Source organism: Petromyzon marinus, unplaced genomic scaffold, assembly GCF_048934315.1.
Source record: "Petromyzon marinus isolate PM22_M1 ecotype Great Lakes invasive population unplaced genomic scaffold, UKy_Petmar_22M1.pri1.0 PM_Scaffold_22, whole genome shotgun sequence".
NCBI classification, from domain to species: Eukaryota; Metazoa; Chordata; class Hyperoartia; order Petromyzontiformes; family Petromyzontidae; genus Petromyzon; species Petromyzon marinus.
Window position 1 is genome coordinate 858,549 of NW_027423191.1, and position 24,095 is coordinate 882,643.

The window sequence follows — 24,095 nt, forward strand, 5'->3', positions numbered from 1 at the left end:
ACAAAGTGAGGATGACCCTGCTGAGGCTGCGGTGCCTCAAATATTGGATGAAGTCACCCCCTGTGAGTGGCTGGCTGAGGTGCCATCTGCTGAGGAAGTATTGAAGGCGATCCGGAGTCTGAGACCAGGAAAGGCAGCGGGCAGAGATGATCTCCCAAGCGAAATGCTGAGGGAGGGTGGCGTTTGTGCACAGACTGCCCTATATGACATCATAACAACAGTCTGGACCACTGGACGGGTTCCGCAGGATTGGAAGGATGCCCTGGTGGTCCCCCTTTTTAAGAAGGGGGACCGCACAGACTGTAACAACTACAGGGGCATCTCACTCCTCAGTGTGCCGGGAAAGGTCCTGGCAAGGATTATTCAGCATCGCCTTGCCAGGCACGCTGAGGAGAGGCTTGCGGAGCCCCAATGCGGTTTCAGGAAAGGGCGGTCCTGCACAGATGCCATATTTTCTGTCCGTCTGCTACAGCAGAGGTGTAGGGAATTCCAACAAGACCTACATCTCTGCTTTATTGACCTGGTCAAGGCCTATGATACCATCAGTAGGCCTGGGCTCTGGGTCGTTCTTCGTGCTTTTGGAGTACCTGACCCTCTGCTCACGATCATTAAGGACCTTCATGATGGTGAGCGGGCCCGGGTAAAACTACGTGGCCGGGAGTCAGAGCCATTCCCTGTACACCTTGGGGTGCGACAGGGATGTCCTCTGGCTCCCACATTATTTAACATCTATTTTGACCACGTAGTTCGTGAAGCCTTCAATAGCTGTACCGGGGGAATCTCCATATGGTACAGATATAATGGGAGGCTAATCGATGCCCGGGTGCGGTCAAGGGATGGCTCCCTATTGCTCAACCACGTTATGTATGCTGATGACTTGGTAATAGCTGCTCAGTCAGAGGAGGAGTTGCAGACGCTGCTGCTGAGACTGGAGCGTGCCACTAAGAGGTGGGGCCTTACCATCAGCCCCACCAAAACTAAGCACCTGCCTGGGTATTTTGTACCATCGGACACTCCACCCCCACAACTCCCAATCGGTGATGGGGCAGTTGTGGAGAGAGTGGAGAGTTTCCCATACCTGGGCAGTGTGCTTATGACTGGCTCCAGTTTAACAGCAGAGGTCTCACTCCGAATCAGTCGAGCGGCAATATCTTTTCATCGGTTGCGTAACGCTGTGTGGAAGCTACCTGGTCTGTCGCTCCGCACTAAGCTTCAGGTCTTCTCGGCCACGGTCATTCCCTCCCTTCTCTACGCTTGCGAAACGTGGACCCCCCTAATGGAACATCTTCGCCGGTTAGAAACATTTAGGCTGACCTGCCTACGATCCATCCTGGGTTTAACCAGACTGGATTGTGTGAGGAGCTCACAAATCCTTGAAAGATGTGGGCAGGGTCCCATCGGTGAGCTCCTCCGGCAGGCAAGGCTGCGATGGCTGGGTCATGTAGCCCGCATGCCCAGCCACCGCATGCCGAAACAGCTTTTGTTTGGCCGGATTGAGGGGGCTAAGCGGGCGCGGCACGGGCTAGAGAAGAGATGGAGTGATGTGGTACAGGAGGACGTGGAGCTGAGTGGACTTGCCGATGACTGGTACCAGCGGTGTCAAGATCGGCCTCTGTGGAGGAGGCTCGTGAAGGATGCTACTGGGCAGTTGGAGGCAGTCGCCCTCCAACAACAACGGAGGGCGGAGGAGCGACGCTCACAACAGCGAGCGGAGCGCCGGGTGGCTAAAGCACAGCAGGTTGGCACAGTAGGGGGCACAGGTGGTGCATCAGCCAGTCATCTCAGTCAGTCGACCCGTGGCACCTGGGTCTGCCCCGTGACCTCCTGCCAGCGGGCGTTCGACACTTCACGTGGCCTCAGGGTGCACATAGCCTGGCACAAGCGTCGTGGTGACGTCACCGCCACTTAGTGGCGAATGGCGGTTGTTGTTGTTGTTGATTGTGTGTGTGTGTATCCCAGCGACAGGAGACCATGGGTGAAGATGATCTGGGTCTCAGCGGGGCCTCTGCAGAGGACGTGGAAGGAGAGCTGATCCGGCACGTGTGTGAGACCGAGCTTCTGGCAGGTATGGACTCTACCCACCATCACCACCCGTGTCTCACCACCCGTGTCTCACCACCCGTGTCTCACCCCCCCGTGTCTCACCCCCCCGTGTCTCACCCCCCCCGTGTCTCACCCCCCCGTGTCTCACCCCCCCGTGTCTCACCCCCCCCGTGTCTCACCCCCCCCGTGTGTCACCCCCCCGTGTGTCTCCCCCCCATGTCTCACCCCCGCGTGTCTCACCCCCCCGTGTCTCACCCCCCCCCCCCCCCCCCCCGTGTCTCTGTGGGTCTCTGTGGGTCTCTATGGGTCTGTTTTAGCTAAAAGTTAGCATGAACTTGATTGCGGCTAGTACATTGTTAATTAGTTCATAGTTTTCAGTAGTTTTCCGGAAGTTATTATTCTCTTAGTTCATAGTTGGCAGTAGTTTTACGGCAGTTATAGATTTATTAGTTTATATTTAGTAGCAACGTCAGATTTTTTTTTTGCGTATTTCCCAGCGCGGCCGCCGTGGAAGGCCCCTCCGGCTCTCCTCAAGGCCATCGCCAGCATCTTGACGGCCACGAGCGAGCGTTGGTTTTGTGATGGAGGCACGGCAGCACCAGGCCCTGGCCTCCCTCGTCGATCTTCTTCCGCACCTCATAGCGGTAGTGGAGCTGTTCCTGGCGGATCGAGGGAGGCGGAGGCCGGTGGTCAGTCATGGCAATCGGAACGTTTAACGCTCGGTGGCAGCAGCAGTCGGGGTTAGATCGCGAAAATATATATAATTGTCGTTAAACTATTGAACGCTGTGAAACTTGGGGGGCTGTTTGCCTTTTGGCGTTCTCTCGTCTAACACTGGGTAGTGAGACACTGGTAGTGAGACACTGATAGTGAGACGCTGGGTAGTGAGACACTGGGTAGTGAGACACTGGGTAGTGAGACGCTGGGTGGTGAGAACCTGGGTAGCGAGACGCTGGGGTAGCGAGACACTGGGTAGCGAGACACTGGGTAGCGAGACGCTGGGTGGCGAGACGCTGGGGTAGCGAGACGCTGGGGTAGCGAGACGCTGGGGTAGCGAGACGCTGGGGTAGCGAGACGCTGGGGTAGCGAGACGCTGGGGTAGCGAGACGCTGGGGTAGCGAGACGCTGGGGTAGCGAGACGCTGGGGTAGCGAGACGCTGGGTAGCGGGACGCTGGGGTAGCGAGACGCTGGGTAGCGAGACGCTGGGGTAGTGAGACGCTGGGGTAGTGAGACGCTGGGTAGTGAGACGCTGGGGTAGCGAGACGCTGGGTAGCGAGACGCTGGGGTAGTGAGACGCTGGGGTAGTGAGACGCTGGGGTAGTGAGACGCTGGGTAGTGAGACGCTGGGTAGTGAGACGCTGGGTAGTGAGACGCTGGGTAGTGAGACGCTGGGTAGTGAGACGCTGGGTAGTGAGACGCTGGGTAGTGAGACGCTGGGTAGTGAGACGCTGGGTAGTGAGACGCTGGGTAGTGAGACGCTGGGTAGTGAGACGCTGGGTAGTGAGACGCTGGGTAGTGAGACGCTGGGTAGTGAGACGCTGGGTAGTGAGACGCTGGGTAGTGAGACGCTGGGTAGTGAGACGCTGGGTAGTGAGACGCTGGGTAGTGAGACGCTGGGTAGTGAGACGCTGGGGTAGCGGGACGCTGGGTAACGGGACGCTGGGGTAGCGGGACGCGGCCCTAAAGAAGGCTGTTGTCTCTGGTGTAGACCAATCAGTTTCAAAGACTGGCAACAAACTGACACTTTTTTTTTACAAGGAGCCATGTTTGCATTGACCACAATACCTGCGGTCAGAATGCAAACGAAAACATACGACTTTGATAATGTATTGGCACTGTCGATTGGTCCACACCCGAGACTTCTTTCCTTAGAGCCTCGTCTCACATTGGTGTTGGACCAGATGAAGCCACAAGGCGCACAACTCAAAGACAATGCACCATCAGAGTACGAGAGCTTGGGCTAAGCATTTACACCATTGGAACCTCCTTGGCCAGTAGCAAAATATAATTGTTTTTTTACCCTTTTATCTGGCAACAGAGACATGATTCTTTGCAAACAGTTTATCTTTGGGTCTACATGGGTCTCTATTGGTGTCTCTATGGGTGTCTCTGTCGATGTGAGCCTCAGGGATGTTGCTGTGGTTGTCGTAGCCGCCGCATTTGTAGCCACCCCAGGATTTGTCCTCGTCCAGCGTGAAGAACCACACCTCTTGCATGGCTGCCCAGTTCCAACTTCTGGCGACGACTCAGCTGAGGCCCAAAAGAGATCCAGAATCGCTGCACACGTGACGACAACAATAACAACTTGAACTATAAACTATTTCTATTTTATGAGACCTCCTTTGCCAGTAACAAAATATAGCAATAGGTTTTTACCCTTTTAGCTGGCACAAAAACTGACACCTTTATACAAGGGATCATATTTGCAATAACCATAACACAAGCAGTTTTGTGCCAGCTAAAAGGGTAAAAACCTATTACTATATTTCTATTTTGTGTATATGCCAGGTAAGACCCCTGCTAGAGCTACGTCATCACCGTCATCATAATCATGTGGAAACTTGGCAATCCACTGAGACACACAGAGACCCATTCTCATAGAGACCCAAGGAGACCAATAGAGACTCATAGAGACCCTTTCCCATATAGAACCACCGAGACCTACAGAGATCTATACTCTTACATAACCATAGAGACCCATACTAAATCTAAACTATATTTTTTATTTGACCAGGTAAGGCCCCACCAAAGTGGCTGATATCAACATCATCATCACGTGGAACTTTATAGTGGCAGCCAAGTACTCTATACCCAAGTAACATGGCCACTGTGAAGTCACCCACGTAACATGGCCACCGTGAAGTCACCCACGTAACATGGCCACCGTGAAGTCACCCACGTAACATGGCCGTGGTGACATCCCCCCATTCACCGTGGCCACTTCCCCTCACTGCTGTTCTCACCTTGAGGCGATTTGCTGCGGATAGAGCCAGTGACGGCTGCGGACAGCGCACTCCACGTGTTGCCAGAAACTCCCTCCCACGTGCTCCAGCTCTCCTTGTCTACAACAACCGCCATTCGCCACTAAGTGGCGGTGACGTCACCACGACGCTTGTGCCAGGCCATATGAACCTGGAGGCCACGTGAAGTGTTGAACGCCCGCTGGCAGGAGGTCATGGGGCAGACCCAAGTGCCACGGGGCGACTGACTGAGCTGACTGAGATGACTGGCTGATGCTCCACCTGTGCCCCCTACTGTGCCAACCTGCTGTGCTTTAGCCACCCAGCGCTCCGCTCGTTGTTGTGAGCATCGCTCCTCCGCCCTCTGTTGTTGGAGGGCGACTGCCTCCAACTGCCCAGTAGCGTCCTTCACGAGCCTCCACAGAGGCCGACCTTGACACCGCTGGTACCAGTCATCGGCATGTCCACTCGGCTCCACGTCCTGTACCACATCACTGCATCTCTTCTCTAGCCCGTGCCGTGCCCGTTTAGCCCCCTCGATCCGGCCGAACAAAATCTGTTTAGGCATGCGGTGGCTGGGCATTGGCTACATGACCCAGGCAACGCAGCCTTGCCTGCCAGAGGAGCTCACCGATGAACCTTGTCCAGATCTTTCAAGGATTTGTGAGCTCACACAATCCAGCCTGGTTAAACCCAGGATGGATCGTAGGCAGGCTAGCCTAAATGGTTCTAACCGGCGAAGATGTTCCATTAGGGGGGTCCACGTTTCGCAAGCGTAGAGAAGGGAGGGAATGACCGTGGCCGAGAAGACCTGAAGCTTAGTGCGGAGCGACAGACCAGGTAGCTTCCACACAGCGTTACGCAACCAATGAAAAGATATTGCCGCTCGACTGATTCGGAGCGAGACCTCTGCTGTTAAACTGGAGCCGGTCATAAGCACACTGCCCAGGTATGGGAAACTCTCCACTCTCTCCACAACTGCCCCATCACCGATTGGGAGTTGTGGGAGTGGAGTGTCCGATGGTACAAAATACCCAGGCGGGTGCTTAGTTTTGGCGGGGCTGATGGTAAGACCCCATCTCTTAGTGGCACGCTCCAGTCTCAGCAGCAGCATCTCCAACTCCTCCTATGAATATTCAGCTATTACCAAATCATCGGCATGCATAACGTGGTTGAGCAATAGGGAGCCATCCCTTGACCGCACCCGGGCATCGATCAGCCTCCCATTATATCTGTACCAAATGGAGATTCCCCCGGTACAGCGATTGAAGGCTTCACGAACTACGTGGTCAAAATAGATGTTAAACAATGTGGGAGCCGGAGGACATCCCTGTCGCACCCCAAGGTGTACATGGAATGGCTCTGACTCCCGGCCACGTAGTTTTACCCGGGCCCGCTCACCATCATGAAGGTCCTTAATGATTGTGAGCAGAGGGTCAGGGACTCCAAAAGCACGAAGAACAACCCCGAGCCCAGGCCTACTGATGGTATCATAGGTTTTGACCAGTTCAATAAAGCAGAGATGTGTAGGTCTTGCTGGAATTCCCTACATCTCTGCTGTAGCAGACGGACAGAAAATATGGCATCTGTGCAGGACCGCCCTTTCCTGAAACCGCATTGGGGCTTCAAGCCTCTCCTCAGCGTGCCTGGCAAGGCGATGTTGAATAATCCTTGCCAGAACCTTTCCCGGCACACTGAGGAGTGAGATGCCCCTGTAGTTTTTACAGTCTGTGCGGTCCCCCTTCTTAAAGAAGGGGACCACCAGGGCATCCTTCCAATCCTGCGGAACCCGTCCAGTGATCCAGACTGTTATAATGTCATATAGGGCAGTCTGTGCACAAACGCCACCCTCCCTCAGCATTTCGCTTGGGAGATCATGTCTGCCCGGTGCCTTTCCTGGTCTCAGACTCCGGATCGCCTTCAGTACTTCTTTAACAGATGGCACCTCAGCCAGCTGCTCACAGGGGGTGACTTCTTACAATATTTGAGGCACCGCTGCCTCAGCAGGGTCATCCCCACTTTTTGCCACGATGTTTTCCAGGACTTCAGAAATGCTCAGCAAATCTGCAAACCTGCAAATCTGTTCCTGGGGGTCGGAGAGTGGATCACCGTTTTTTCCCCTAATGATGGTAATAGGTGTGGTGCTGCAGGTGACTTTTTTTGATGGAGTTAAATTGAGATTTGTGATCGCGGGCCACTGAAGCAGACTCCATCTCCTCAGCAATCCGCGACCACCACCCATCCTTGCAGCGCCTCACGGCTCTCCAAACTTCCGAGCGAAGGCTGCGGTAAGGCTCCTCATTCTCTGACGTGGGATTCTGTAGCCGATGACAGTGGGCCTGTCACTTTTTCTCTACTATCTTGAACACCTCTGTCAGCCAGGGTCTCTGGGGAGGTCTGGACCGTGTACCCAAAGCCATTGCAGCTGCATGAGTCAGTCCTAAACCTTGCCCATATATTTCGATTTAAAGCTTTCGTGACTGCAAGGATTCATCTTCTTTGGTTCTTTCGGTCAAGTCACGTAGAGTGAGAATAAAATAATAAATTGATAAAATAAAATAAGGAAATAAAATTTACACTTAATTAATTGTATTTTTCGATGACCTTCAGACCGCAGCTCTTTCGCTGGCATTGACTCTTAATACCTCTCACACCACGGTTAATGGTATGGTTTACAACATGGAGTATAACAGTGCCTCGCAGCTGTCTCTCTCCCCCTCCTCTGTTCCGACCATGGATGAACTCGTCCGTCTGAACGGGGCCCGTAGCTATCCATGTTGCTAAAGTTGAGGGTAAGAATCCACCCATTTTTTCGCCATATAGCATTGTGATATATAACGACTTATTGTTGGTAGCTTAGCTGATTGGAGAATATATAGAGTTCATTGATAACATTGAGGTAATTTATATTTTAGTTTTTTATTAGTTCACTATATAGTATTCATTATATATTGTAGTGTATACCCAGTTACTGTGAATAGCTCGGATGTGTAGGCCTTGACTTCAACATAGCCATTTCTGTGACCAGTCACAAGCTAATCACTCAGTTATTTCAATGCTCAATTCGCCTAGTTATTTCAATGCTAAATTCTCCTGTTTGATTTGTACTAGGTGCCTCTGTGAATGTGTATGCTCTGACTTTAACATAGCTATTTCTGTGACCAGTTACAAGCTAATCACTCAGCCATTTCAATGCTAAATTCTATGCTAATTCCTTTGTCAAGGTGCTTTGTTTCTTCTCACACAGCTTAAAGGTCGCGATCTGAGCGTGGCTTTTTCACTCCAGCGCTGTCCTCCTGACAGTCTCGTCCCTTCACCTGATGAAGGCCGCTTGTGTTGTGGCCGAAGCGTCGTTAGAATATTGTGTTATATTATTTTATCAATTTATTATTTTATTCTCATTCTACGTGACTCGCCCATATACCCTCGAAATCAGGAGGAGTGGGGGACGATGCCAACCCCAGCCGCAAGCGATGATGAAATTCTTGCTTGCAACTTTCATCACCTGAGACCAGGCCAGTTTAGGTTGGAATGGGGTCCTGGGTGTACACCCACCACCGGAGTGGAAGAATGGCAGGCGCATCTTACAGATGACTAGTCGATGGTCAGAGGGCAGATCAGCTCCACGGTAGGTCCTGGTGTCAAGAACATGGGCTTGCATCCGCTGGTCCATCACTATGTAGTCCAGTAGATGTTCTTGCTTGGACCCGGCATGCATCCATGATGTTGTGTGGATGCCCCGATGCCGTAACAGCGTGTTGGTAATTACAAGCCCATGGGCTGCACAAAAATCTAGCAGCCTCCTACCGTTGTTATTAAGCTGATCTGGCCCATGCCCTCCAATCACTCCAGACCAGATGCCAGCGTCATGACCAACTCGGGCATTGAAGTCACCCAACAAGATGACTCTATCCCGAGGGACCACTTTAGCCAGCACCTGTGACAGGAGGTCATAGAAGGCATCTGACTCATCGGCTTTGCCTGCATCCCTCCACGGATGTTCGTCTTCGGTGGTGGCATAAGTAACCACGACCACCACTCCTCGCCTCCAGTTGATGGGAAGTCGAGCCCAAAGTAGCCTGGGGCTTACAACTTCTCACACCTCACCGCCACGCTCCCACGCCCCCTTCATTCTTTTGTTCAAAAGAAGAGCCACACCCTGTTGTTTGGCAGTCTGCTGCCCCGAGTAGAGGACTGTCCACCCTTCATGGTGGCATGAGCCAGAACCGGTCCACCGGACCTCCTGAATGCCACAGAGATCCAGGTGGTGCCGGTCTAGCTCCCGACAGGAGTGGCAGTCTCTCCTCCGCAGTGAGCATTCGAACATTCCACATGGCCGCACGAAGTGGCATTTCGTTGTTTCTGGAGGAGCCCTGAGGGTAGAGATTCAATCTCCTGGCTCGGCCAATTGGGGTTTGGCCAGGAGACGTCATGGACGCCTGTCTTCCCGGGGCCTCCGGCACAAGCTTATTAGTTACATTTTTAATTGTGGTTTCTTGGTAAATTTTTGAAGGTGGAGGGGTTACCAGCCCCTCGCACCTGTCCAGAGCCCCCGTTTAGCCACTGTGGTGGTCACAGACGCCATGAGGGAAGGGGCCAATCGGAATTGGCCCTCCCTCCACAGCACTGTCCACGACAGAGTTGCCCGTCCGGCACAGAGAGGAGGTAGGGGGTTGTTTTGCCTCGTAAACACACACATACACACATACATATAAACATATATAAACACACAAAAACAAAGGTGAAGTAGGCTCCTCTACACACACAGACTTCAAATAGTAGGCGTCAGGGTCGGGATCGAACCGACAACCTCCTGTATACCAAGTGAGGTCATTAACATCTCGTCACTGTGGCACCACAGAGTAGTGTACAGGCATTGCAAACACTCCCAGCGCGAGGCCGACTCACTACATCTCACTGAGGATCGCTCCGCTGGTTTGCAAGTGCGAGTTTGCGTTTTAAGTCGATGTTAAATATATATTTCATGGAAGCTGGTTCGTAAGTGTGGGTGGTGTCCGTAAGTGCGAGTGTTGGTAAGAGTGGATCATGTTCGAAAGTGAGGGTGGTGTTCGTAAGTGAGGTGGTGTTCGTAAGTGAGGGTGTTCGTAAGTCGAGTGGAGGGGGCCACGCCTACCTCAATGACGTTGATTCTCAGATCCCACTGTCTCTCATGCAGTAGTCCCCAGGGTCTCTGTGTGGAGAGCGGTGAAGGGGGGGACGGTGGAGAGAGTCACTACAGACTCACATCCTCACCACTAACCCACATCCCAACCAGAAACCCACCATCCTCACCACGAACCCACACACTCGCTAAGAACCCACAACACGGACCCACATTCTCACCACGGACTCACAACTCGAACTCGCATGCTCACCATGAACCCTCACTACGAATTCGCCACAGGGATACACATCCTTACTAAGAAACTACATCTTCACGACGATCCCACATCCTCACCATGGACCCACATCCTCACCAAGAACCCACGACACGGACCCACATCCTCACCAAGAACCCACGACACGGACCCACATCCTCACCAAGAACCCACGACATGGACCCACATCCTCACCAAGAACCCACAACACGGACCCACATCCTCACCAAGAACCCACAACACGGACCCACATCCTCACCAAGAACCCTCAATACGGACCCACATCCTCACCAAGAACCCACAACACGGACCCACATTCTCACCAAGAACCCACAACACGAACCCACATCCTCACCAAAAACCCACAATATGGACCCACACACTCGCCACGAACCCACACAACTCACCTCGTCAAGATTTTTAATCGAATGGCTTCCGCAGAAGATGCTCGAAAGACGAAGATGAAGCAGCTGGAAGATTAAGAAGCAGCCTCCTTCGCACCCGTCTCGAACTCTGAGGAAGCACGTGGTGAAGTGACGTCACCAGTGACGTAACAACGTGAGCGATGTGACCACGCCTCCTGCAACCACGCCCCATTGAGTGACGTAACACGATGCGACCACGCCCACCCCTGAGCTCTTCCTCTGGGCCCTTGACCCCCATCCCACGCTTCGACTTTCGCTTCCGGGTCGGGGCTAGTGGAGGCGGCGGCGGGAAAATCTGAGCCCTAATAATGTATTAAAGCTTTCGTGACTGCATAAAATTACTCATTGTTTTTTTCGGTAAAGTCACGTATGTAGAAATACAATAAAATTATATTAAAACAAAAAACAATCACGACGTTTCGATCACAACGCAAGCAATCTTCATCAGGTGTCAAGAACAAATCATGGAGGTAAATACAACAAAAAGATGAGAGACGAGAATTCAACAAACCTGAAAAAACATTACGTGAAGCACATCCAGTCAGGCCAACAACACAGACACTTCCTGGCAGACCACGAATTTCAGAAGAGTGTTAAATTTCGTGTTCAACCTTTGGATTGCATATACCAGCATAGATAGAATGAAAAATACGAGGTACACGGTCGGTAGAAATACGTATACAAGTCCACCAAGAGGTAAGGAGGGAGGAAAGACGGACAGGGAGGCAGAGAGAGAGGGGGGGGCGGAGGGATGAACAGAAGCTTAAATAGGAAATACGGTTGGAGGGGGGGAGGCGCCAGAGCGAGAGCGGCAGCTCAAACGTCCATCTTACACATACAAAACGGCAGCTCAAAAAAGGACCACCTCTTGTAAATACAAAACGGCAGCTCAAAAATGACCACCTCTTGTGAATACAAAACGGCAGCTCAAAAAGGGCACATCTTACACTTAATTACAACGGTAACTTCCCCGTAGAAGTGTGATAATAAAGTAATAAAGCTTTTGTGACTTCATAAAATTACTCATTGTTTTTTTGGGTAAAGTCACGTATGTAGAAATACAATAAAATTATATTAAAACAAAAAACAATCACGACGTTTCGATCACAACGCAGCGATCTTCATCAGGTGTCAAGAACAAATCATGGAGGTAAATACAACAAAAAGATGAGAGACGAGAATTCAACAAACCTGAAAAAACATTACGTGAAGCACATCCAGTCAGGCCAACAACACAGACACTTCCTGGGGGACCACGAATTTCGGAAGAGTGTTAAATTTCGTGTTCAACCTTTGGAGTGCACATACCAGCATAGAATGAAAAATACGAGTTACACGGTCAGTAGAAATACATATACAAGTCTACCAAGAGGTAAGGAGGGAGGAAAGACGGACAGGGAGGCAGAGAGAGGGGGGGGGAGCCGGAGGGATGAACAGAAGCTTAAATAGGAAATACGGTTGGAGGGGGGGAGGGGCCAGAGCGAGAGCAACAGCTCAAACACGCACATCTTACACATACAAAACGGCAGCTCACGAAATTTAACACTTCTGAAATGTGTGGTGGGTGGGTGGATGAGCGGATGGGTGGATAAGTTGGTGGTTGGGTGAGTGGGTGAGTGTGGGCGGATGGATGAGTGGGTGAGTTGGTAGATGAGTGGGTGGGTGGATGAACGTATGGGTGGATGAGTGGGTGGGTGGGAGGGTGGATGAGCAGATGGGTGGATGAGTGTGTGGGTGGGTGGTTGGGTGAGTGGGTGAGTGTGGGTGGATGGATGAGTGGTTGAGTTGGTAGATGAGTGGGTGGGTGGATGAGTGGATGGGTGGATGAGTGTGTGGTTGGGTGAGTGGGTGAGTGTGGGTGGGTGGCTGAGTGGGTGGCTGAGTGCTCCCCTCTATCGCCCCCCCCTCTCCTCCCGCCAGGTCACCGTGCCCGCCCCCACAAGCCTCGGCAACGGCGCGCGGCGGTGGAGTGGGACAGCGACCTGGAGAACACCCCACCGCTGAGGACGCGGGGGGAGGGGCCACCCCCTCCGGCCCCGCTACACTTTCATGAGTCGTGCCACTCATGAAAGTGTAGCGACGACATTGACACACTCCTCCCGATGTGGCGCTTTATTGAAGACCCGTTCACTTGACATCGCGAACATTCCCGTGGCCACCGGTCCCTTCAAACCCACAGCTGACTCCCCCTGTCATTACCTCCCGTGGCCACCGGTCCCTTCGCACTCACAGCTGACTCCCCCTGTCATTACCTCCCGTGGCCACCGGTCTCTTCACACCCACAGCTGACTCCCCCTGTCATTTCCTCCCATGGCCACCGGTCCCTTCACACTAACAGCTGACTCCCCCTGTCATTACCTCCCGTGGCCACCGGTCCCTTCACACTCACAGCTGACTCCCCCTGTCATTACCTCCCGTGGCCACCGGTCCCTTCACACTCACAGCTGACTCCCCTGTCATTACCTCCCGTGGCCACCGGTCCCTTCACACTCACAGCTGACTCCCCTTGTCATTACCTCTCATGGCCACCGGTCCCTTCACACTCACAGCTGACTCCCCCTGTCATTACCTCCCGTGGCCACCGGTCCCTTCACTCACAGCTGACTCCCCCTGTCATTACCTCCCGTGGCCACCGGTCCCTTCACTCACAGCTGACTCCCCCTGTCATTACCTCCCGTGGCCACCGGTCCCTTCACACTCACAGCTGACTCCCCCTGTCATTACCTCCCGTGGCCACCGGTCCCTTCACTCACAGCTGACTCCCCCTGTCATTACCTCCCGTGGCCACTGGTCCACTCACACAGCTGACTCCCCCTGTCATTACCTCCCGTGGCCACTGGTCCACTCACACTCACAGCTGACTCCCCCTGTCATTTCCTCCTGTGGCCACCGGTCCCTTCACACTCACAGCTGACTCCCCCTGTCATTTCCTCCCGTGGCCACCAGTCCCTTCAAACTCACAGCTGACTCCCCCTGTCATTACCTCCCGTGGCCACCGGTCCCTTCACACTCACAGCTGACTCCCCCTGTCATTACCTCCCGTGGCCACCAGTCCCTTCACACTCACAGCTGACTCCCCCTGTCATTACCTCCCGTGGCCACCGGTCCCTTCACACTTACAGCTGACTCCCCCTGTCATTACCTCCCGTGGCCAGCGGTCCCTTCACTCACAGCTGACTCCCCCTGTCATTACCTCCCATGGCCACCGGTCCCTTCACACTCACAGCTGACTCCCCCTGTCATTATATCCCGTGGCCACCGGTCCCTTCACACTCACAGCTGACTCCCCCTGTCATTACCTCCCGTGGCCACCGGTCCCTTCACACTCACAGCTGACTCCCCCTGTCATTACCTCCCGTGGCCACCAGTCCCTTCACACTCACAGCTGACTCCCCCTGTCATTACCTCCCGTGGCCACCGGTCCCTTCACTCACAGTTGACTCCCCCTGTCATTACCTCCCGTGGCCACCGGTCCCTTCACACTCGCAGCTGACTCCCCCTGTCATTACCTCCCGTGGCCACCGGTCCCTTCACACCCACAGCTGACTCCCCCTGTCATTACCTCCCGTGGCCACCGGTCCCTTCACACTCACAGCTGACTCCCCCTGTCATTACCTCCCATGGCCACCGGTCCCTTCACACTCACAGCTGACTCCCCCTGTCATTACCGCCTGTGGCCACCGGTCCCTTCACACTCACAGCTGACTCCCCCTGTCATTACCTCCCGTGGCCACCGGTCCCTTCGCACTCACAGCTGACTCCCCCTGTCATTACCTCCCGTGGCCACCGGTCCCTTCACACTCACAGCTGACTCCCCCTGTCATTACCTCCCGTGGCCACCGGTCCCTTCACTCACAGCTGACTCCCCTGTCATTACAAAAGTGTAGAGGTGTTAACTGCGCGCTGTTGTGTAACCTGCGTTGCCACCAGGGCGGTGCAGCATTACCCCTGGGTACAACGGTTGGGGTCAGTCGAGGTGAAACGGATCGTGGCCAGGGTTTTGGGGCGAACCAATCAGACAGTTCCACGTGGGAATGTGTGATTGGTTCTGCCTGGCCACGAAGGGGTATAAGACGGGTGACCCAACGGACCTCGTGAGTTCTCTCCCTGCACGAAGACAGAAGACTGGGCTGAAGCCTAGCTAGGACCCTGGACCAGCCTCCCAGCCCTTCTAAGGGCTAAGGCTCGGCATACCCAGTGGTCAGGACCCACCGGGCCAGCGGTGGGTCAGATAGCCTCCCCTAGGTCCTAGCCGGAGGACTAGGATAGCGGTAGACGTGTGAGTCCCGCCAAGTCCGGAGGTTGTACCTCCTTAGGTATCAAGGAGGTTAGCGGTAGACGTGTGAGTCCCGCCAGGTCCGGAGGCTGTACCTCCCTAGGGTATCGGGTGAGGGGACCGAATATCCCTCTGTGTGTTAAGCGTTGTATAAGGAAATAATACAATAAACAGTGTGCCTCCTAAAGAAGTCTGCTCGTCCTTACAACACTACAACTGGAGTCAGAAGTGGTTGGAAATGGAAACCAGAAGTTCAGCCCACGCGCGGAGCCAGAACGAAGATAACGCTGTCTCACCTCCAAGCACCGCCAGCTCCGCTGAAAACGCTGCCGTGTTGACGGCCGCCCAGCCACCGGTTGAGCAGCCGGTTGCTCCCCCTGCCATGGGGGACGGACTCAGGGCAGCACACGGCCGTCTCGCTCAACTCCTACACGCCGCGGCCTCCATTCTCGAAGAGATCAACTTGGAGGTTGCGGGCGGGCCGAGTCAGCCGCCGGCGGACGTTCCCGCCATCGGCCGGGGCAGACATTTTGATTTTCCCGCCGGGGAACCACGTGATTCCGCCGGAAGTGGAAGCCAGGGGCATCCTGGGAACGCGGGGGACCAATCACAACCCGCAACATCATCAGCACGCGACGCTGCGGATTCAAGTTCCTCAGCGGACGCCGCGTCATCACTGTACCGACACGGTACAGTAGACTCTATCGGCCGGGAAATCGCCGATCTCCGGCTCGAGACGGTACAAGCTGAGGGGGAGACGACGTCCGCCCTCCAACAACGCCTGCCCATCTTCCGAGAATTCACATCTGAAGGGGGCGACTGGGCGGCGTTCCAGCGTCGCTTCCTGAGCCACCAAGAGATGGTGGGCTGGTCGGACGCACAGGCGCTCCGAGCACTACCGGCCACTTTGGATGACGACGCTCTCGCCTCGCTCCTCACCATCCCCAGGCAACAAAGGGCAACTCTTCAATCGGCCCTCCGACGGATGTCCGACGTGTACGGGCCTCCATCCGACGTCCGCAGCCGATTTTACGACAGGCGACGCCGCCCTAAAGAGTCTCCGTTGGCATTCCGGACCGCTCTACTGGCGATGGCAAGAGCGGGTTACCCTCGCATGGACGACGAGACCATCGATGCCATCGTTCTCCAGAAGATGCTGGAGCTGGCGCGCGAGCTGCGCATCGTCATCCAAGCGGTGGACGACGACAGTATGTGCTCGCTACGAGCCGCTCGGTGCATCCACGCACATCTGCTGCTCCACACGGAATCGACCATCGCCGCCTCGGCTTCGACGTCGGAGCCTGCCAGCAGGGACGCCGAGTTCTCCCCCGACCGGGCCTTCATGGCGACCAGGTCAACGGGCCGGCGATCGTCCGACCACGCTGGTCGCCGCAACGACCAGCAGCGGGGACGGCCTGCTCCACGCGGCGACTTGACATGCTTCAACTGTGGCCGACGAGGCCACATCTCCTCTGACTGCCGTGCGCCTCGACGACGCCCCTCCGCATCCCGGGGCCAGGACTACAGGACGTCCACGGCATCGCGGCAAAACCAGGCAAGTCGCGACGCCTCTCACGCTCGGCCCTCATTCACACCATACACACTGCAACGCACCATAAGAAGGGCTCGCGATTCGGCGTGTGATGGGGGGTATTCTGGCGTTTGTTCGCGGCCACTCAAACCTGGGCAGTGGTCTGAGTTGGCCCATAGGGTAGTCGCGGCGACGGCAGGTTCGTCCGTGGATGTCGGATCAATCGAGGGTGTGGAATTTCGCGTGTTGGTCGATACTGGTGCGTCGGCTACGATCATTTCGGATCTGATTTACAATATACTGCCCGTACGATGCCGCCCCTTGGAACGGGTTTCTATCCCGTGTTTCGCCGCTAATGGCAGTTCACTTGGCATTATTGGGCAAATTCGGGCGCAAATTTCGATTGGAGACATTAAATTGGCAGGGCCTATTTTGGTCTCTTCTTCCCTCGCCGTGCCGTGTTTGTTAGGCACTGATTTTCTCGCGAAAATGCCTATTAAGATCCTTGTAGATCAAGGCTGCATCGAACTCCCGTCGGGTCGACGGATGGCGTTCTTGCCCACACCCTCACATCCACGCATGGCTAGTGCCTCGGTGCAGGCGTTTGTTGCGAGCACAGTCCGCATTCCACCAGGGACACAAATGCTCGTGCCCTTGCAACTTAAAAAACTGCTAGCCCCGGAGGCCTCGGCACATGGCATTTTGCTGGGGCCTTCAAACGCAGCTGCTAAGGGGTTAGATTTGGTGGCTGCACAGACCCTCGTAGCAGCCGACAGGGAGCCGTTCTTGCAGGTTTTGAATGTCGGATTGTCCACAACCGTCATTCCGCAAGGAACTGTGCTCGCTCACGCGACCCCGGTGCCGTTGGGGACCGGAGTCGCGGGACACGTGCATGCCACGCCGCAGGTCCTACCTCCTTCCGAATCGGATGAGAGATGGTTGGACGCGCTCTGCAAAGACACGGGTGATCTGTCTCATTCGCAGCGATTTCAATTGCGCGCTCTTCTGCGAGAATTTTCCGATGTCTTTAGTAAATCTAAATTTGATATTGGCTGCACCAAGCTGCTGCGTCACCACATTGATACTGGTGACGCTGCCCCGATTCGACAAAACCCGTTTCGGCTTAGCCCGGCGGAGAAACAGCATGTTAAATCGGCTGTGGATGACATGCTGAAGGCCGATATAATTTCTCCCTCCACTAGTCCCTGGGGTGCTCCAATAGTGCTGGTCAAAAAGCACGATGGCAGTCTCCGTTTTTGCGTTGATTTTCGGCGCCTAAATAAAATCTCGGTAGCGGACGCCTACCCTCTCCCTCGTATGGACGAGTCATTGGATGCCCTGGCAGGGGCGCACTATTTCTCCACCTTGGACCTTCTGTCGGGGTTTTGGCAACTCCCCCTCGACGAATCGTCAAAACCTAAGACTGCTTTTCGGACACCACAGGGCCTTTTCGAGTTTAATAGATTGCCCATGGGTCTCCACTCGGCCCCAGCGACGTTCCAGAGGCTCATGGAGCTGGTCCTCGCTGGGCTCCAGTGGGACTCATGTCTCATTTATCTTGACGATGTCATCGTCTTTAGCCGCACGTTCGGCGAACACATCGAACGGTTGCGTGCTGTCTTCTTGAAAATTCGGGCCGCTAACTTGAAATTCAAGCCGCAGAAGTGTCACCTTCTGCGTGAGTCTGTGCGCTATCTGGGCCACATAGTTAGCCGCTCGGGCATCTCTACCGACCCTGAAAAAACCAAATGTGTTCAACATTGGCCGACCCCTACATCTGCGGGCGATGTTCGTAGTTTTATTGGTTTTGCGTCGTACTACCGGCGGTTTGTTGCTGGCTTCGCGACGATTGCCAAGCCGCTCCACACCCTTACGTCAAAAGGGGTGGCGTTTCATTGGGGGGACGTAGAACAGGCTGCGTTCGACTCCTTGCGGAACGCGCTCGTGACGGCACCGTCCCTTGCGTACCCCGATTTTTCCGTGCCATTCGTGTTGGACACCGACGCTAGCAATACGGGGATTGGGGGTGTTCTGTCCCAAAAAGTTGATGGCATTGAAAGGGTTGTTGCCTATGGTAGCAGAGTCTTGTCTCTTGCTGAACAAAGATACTGTGTGACCAGACGTGAGCTGCTGGCCATTGTTTTTTTTATTCAGCAATACAGGCCGTACCTGTATGGTCAGCATTTTACCGTGCGATCTGATCATTCGGCTTTACAGTACGCTCTGCGGGTTGACCAACCGTCCGGGCAGCTTTCTCGGTGGCTCGAAGTCCTTCAGGACTACGATTTCAATGTCACTTACCGTAGGGGTGCACAACACACGAATGCCGATGCGTTGTCTCGCCTTCCGCCGGCTCAAAAATGTGCGTGTTTTTTGGGCTCGGGCCGTTGTAAGCCGCCACTGCCTGCGCAGGTCGCGCCTCTCACAACGGTGTCAGCCGCACTTCCCGCCGCCTCAGCGCCGATGTTGGATCATGCAGATCCAATGGCCAGTGATGATTTGCTGGGGCTAACTTTGGCCGAATGGGGTCGGCACCAGGGCGAGGACATGTCGTTATTGAGGTTGCGTCGCCACGCGAATAATGCGGTTCCAAGACAGGGCAAATTTAATTCATTTGTCATGAAGCGCGGCTTGTTGATGCATTGGGATGCTGACTCGTGTCAACATAAAATCGTTGTGCCATCCGCCTTGCGATGCAAGGCCGTATGGGCGGCGCATGAGCGTTTATTGCACCTGGGTGTTCATAAGACCATTGGGTTGTTGCGGTTGCAATTTTTCTGGCCGGGCATGCTGCGCGACGTCACTGACATTTTGCTGGGATGCACCCATTGTGCGCAACGTAAACCGCCGGCTAAACCGGCATGCCCACCCCTGCAACCCATTTCGGTCTCTCGTATAAATGAGTTGGTGGCTCTCGATATTTTGGGCCCTTTTCCTACTACGCCACGGGGTAATAAGTACCTTCTGGTTGGGGTAGAGTATTTTACACGGTGGCCTATGGCCTGGGCCCTCCCCAACCAGTCGGCGGCGGCCGTTGTGGACGCCTTTGTTCAAGGCTACGTCCTGGACAAGGGCGCACCAGAACGGTTGCTGACCGATCAGGGAAGAAATTTTTCAGGAGCCTTGCTGACTGATGTGTGCCGCCTGTTGGGCACTAAGAAAGTGCGCACTTCGCCCTACCATCCCCAGACCGACGGCATGGTGGAGCGCCTTCATAGAACTCTCACCGCTATGTTATGCCATCAGGTCGATGAATCCCACCTCGATTGGGACTTGCAGGTTCCGGGGGTCCTTGCCGCATACCGTATGGCACCTCACGCGGCGACGGGATTTTCCCCGTTCTTTCTAATGTACGGCAGGGATGCCTTTCCTCCCGCCGACGTTCGGCTGGAAATCGAACAGCCACCGCAAAAGTCAAAGCTCGTTGACCACTTGCGATTCAACCTCCGTAAGTTGGCCGAGGCACGGGAGGCCGCCATTGAAAATTCGGCTTCCCGCCAACGGGCGAATTTGCGACTGCGGGACCCTCGGTCGTACACGCATCGGTGGGCACCGGGAGACAGGGCATGGCTCCACTGCCCCCAGGTGCCGGTGTCCACGTCGGCCAAACTCCTCAGACCATGGCGAGGCCCGGTTGAGGTAGTGGAAGTCCTGCGTCCCCAATGTGTTAAAATTAGCTGGGGACGGCGTCGCTGGTGCGTTCACCCCTCTCGGTTAAAACCCTTCGTCACGCCACGCGTCCCTCCACAACACACACGACATGGGGGCCGAGTGTGCGACGCGTCCGACGAGCCGGATGTTGCCCCGTTGGTGCCTAACCCACAGCGCAGGCGTGTCATTCCTCCTGCAGATGACGCGGGAGTGACGGCTCCATGCAGGCCACGTTCGGCCTCAATGGACCGTGGAGCAGCAGGTGTCCCCGTGGAGATGCCTAAAGGCCCACCGGATGCTCTGGCTCATCCTCCTCCTTCCCTTGTGCCGCCGACAAAGCCTGCCATCCCCTACGATGGCCCCGCGAAACGCACGCGCGCGAAATCTCGCCGGTTGTAATAATGTTTTTTTGGCATGTCTAGTGCCTTGTACATACGTTATGTTGTTAAGGGGGGTATTTATAGGGGTTTAATTGTTCTTGTTGTTCGTGAGGCACACTCACAATTCTTCTACCATTGGTAATTTCGGAAGTTTCCCATTGTTGCAGCCGGGACGGCTGGAGCTTCCGAAGGAGGGGGTGATGTAGAGGTGTTAACTGCGCGCTGTTGCGTAACCTGCGTTGCCACCAGGGCGGTGCAGCATTACCCCTGGGTACAACGGTTGGGGTCAGTCGAGGTGAAACGGATCGTGGCCAGGGTTTTGGGGCGAACCAATCAGACAGTTCCACGTGGGAATGTGTGATTGGTTCTGCCTGGCCACGTAGGGGTATAAGACGGGTGACCCAACGGACCTCGTGAGTTCTCTCCCTGCACGAAGACAGAAGACTGGGCTGAAGCCTAGCTAGGACCCTGGACCAGCCTCCCAGCCCTTCTAAGGGCTAAGGCTCGGCATACCCAGTGGTCAGGACCCACCGGGCCAGCGGTGGGTTAGATAGCCTCCCCTAGGTCCTAGCCGGAGGACTAGGATAGCGGTAGACGTGTGAGTCCCGCCAAGTCCGGAGGTTGTACCTCCTTAGGTATCAAGGAGGTTAGCGGTAGACGTGTGAGTCCCGCCAGGTCCGGAGGCTGTACCTCCCTAGGGTATCGGGTGAGGGGACCGAATATCCCTCTGTGTGTTAAGCGTTGTATAAGGAAATAATACAATAAACAGTGTGCCTCCTAAAGAAGTCTGCTCGTCCTTACAACACTACAAAAGTATGGAAAAAGGTGCTTCATACCCTTTCTGGCAATAAAACAGGTGTTCAAACGGCAAATATAAACCGTTTCACTACAAGGAATCAAGTTACTGTCATTAATAAAAATACGGAGCGTGTTTTTGCTTCCATGTCCACCACAAGCGTCGTGCGTGTGGTTAGTCACGATTCCCCTGCAAAGGGCCTTAGTGCGGAGTCCCGTTGTTTTATTGCCAGGAAGGGGTCAAAAACCTCTCATTTCCTCATACAGCGGTTGGGTTCACAAAGCCCCCGGGTCACGCTGTGTGGTTCCCAATGCCCGGGTTCGTAACGGCCGGGTTCATAGTGGTCGGGTTAATCACGGCCGAGGTTCGTAATGGCCGGGCTCACGGTGGCCGTGTCACGCTGTGTGGTTCATAGCGGCCTCCTACACCGCCACCTCTTCTGCCTCCACCACCACCACCTTCACCTCTTCTCTGTCGCCCACAGCACAACCTCGTTACACGTAGGAGGAGCAGGAAGACCGCAGCAGCGACGACTCAACGGATTCATCGATGCCTCCGCCGCCGCCGCCACCACCTCCTCGAAGCAAGAACCCCGCTCAGCCAAGACCTGAGCGACGAGGTGGTGGAGGAGGAGGCGGCAAGACGTCGGTCAGCGCCAGGATCGAGCGCAAGTGAAGGAATCCACGGTGGGGGTGGCAGCGTGCCACTGATCTCGTAGTGCCTGGGTTCGAGCCCTGTGTCTGAGTCTCTCTCTCTCCGAGTCTCTCTCAGAGGGGGTGTCGCTTGTTGATCTGTAGCCAAAACGTTTTGTGTTCAAATAAAATCGTCTTTAAACGTATAAACTCATGTTTTTATTTTCTTCTTCAAGCCACCGACGACAATCAACAACGGTAAGCCAAGGGACTGCACAAACAAGACAAAGATCCCCCGTGTAGCCTCTAGCAGGCTGTAGGGGCAAGTGCTGTTAGTAGCGAGTAGCAGCACCTATACACAGACAAAGATCCCCCGTGTAGCCTCTAGCAGGCTGTAGGGCCAAGTGCCGTTAGTAGTAGCAAGTAGCAGCACCTACACACAGACAATGATCCCCCGTGTAGCCTCTAGCAGGCTGTAGGGGCAAGTGCTGTTAGTAGCAAGTAGCAGCACCTACACACAGAAAAAGATCCCCCATGTAGCCTCTAGCAGGCTGAAGGGACAAGTGCTGTTAGTAGTGAGTAGCAGCACCTACATACAGACAAAGATCCCCCATGTAGCCTCTAGCAGGCAGTAGGGACAAGTGCTGTTAGTAGTAGCGAGTAGCAGCACATACACGCAGACAAAGATCCCCCGTGTAGCCTCTAGCAGGCTGTAGGGACAAGTGGTGTTAGTAATAGCGAGTAGCAGCAACTACACGCAGACAAAGATCCCCCGTGTAGCCTCTAGCAGGCTGTAGAGGCAAGAGCTATTTGCGAGTAGCAGCACCTATACACGGACAAAGATCCCCCGTGTAGCCTCTAGCAGGCTGTAGGGACAAGTGCTGTTAGTAGTGAGTAGCAGCACCTATACACAGACAAAGATCCCCGGTGTAGCCTCTACACACACAGTGTGCTAACCACTGCACCACCGCTCCCCACACACACACAGTGCGCTAACCACTGCACCACCGCTCCCCACACACGGTGCGCTAACCACTGCACCACCACTGCCCACACACTCACCAGACAGAGACCCACAGACTCAGCACACAGAGACCCACAGACTCACCACACACAGATCCACAGATTCACCACACAGAGACCCACAGACTCACCAGAGGCCCACAGACTCATCACACAGAGACCCACAGACTCACCACAGAGAGACCCACAGATTCACCACACAGAGACCCACAGACTCACCAGACAGAGACCCACAGACTCACCACACAGAGACCCACAGACTCACCACACAGAGACCCACAGACTCACCACACAGAGACGCACAGACTCACCACACAGAGACCCACAGACTCACCACACAGAGACCCACAGACTCACCACACAGAGACCGACAGACTCACCACACAGAGACCCACAGGCTCACCACACAGAGACCCACAGACTCACCACACAGAGACCCACAGACTCACCACACAGACACCCACAGACTCACCACATATAGACCCACAGACTCACCACACAGACCCACAGACTCACCACACAGAGACCCACAGATTCTAGATTTAAAGCTTTCGTGACTGCAAGGATCCATACTCTTTGGTTCTATTGGGTAAAGTCACATAGGTAAAATATAAAAAAAACAAAAATAACGATTCGGCCACAACACAAGCGGCCTTCATCAGGTGAAGGGACGAGACTGTTTGGAGGACAGCGCTGGAGTGAAAAAAGCCACGCTCAGATCACAACCTTTAAGCTGTGTGAGAAGAAACAAAGCGCCTTGACAAAGGAATTATCATGTAATTTTGCATTGAAATGGCTGAGTGATTAGCTTGTGACTGGTCACAGAAATGGCTATGTTAAAGTTAAAGCATACACATCCGCAAAGGCACCCCTTGACAAAGGAATTAGCATAGAATTTAGCATTGAAATAGCTAAGTTAAAGTATACACATCCGCAGAGGCACCCCTTGACAAAAGAATTAGCATAGAATTTAGCATTGAAATAGCTGAGTGATTAGCT

General features: G+C 54.4%; 1 long non-coding RNA gene across 1 annotated transcript; it reads left to right on the top strand.

The window, feature by feature from the left end:
- Positions 1–19,940: 19,940 nt before the first annotated feature.
- LOC142922930 (uncharacterized) lies at positions 19,941–22,283 on the top strand. Its single transcript, XR_012940431.1, has 2 exons — positions 19,941–21,458; positions 21,926–22,283. It is a non-coding gene; the product is annotated as an uncharacterized LOC142922930 (long non-coding RNA).
- Positions 22,284–24,095: the final 1,812 nt, after the last annotated feature.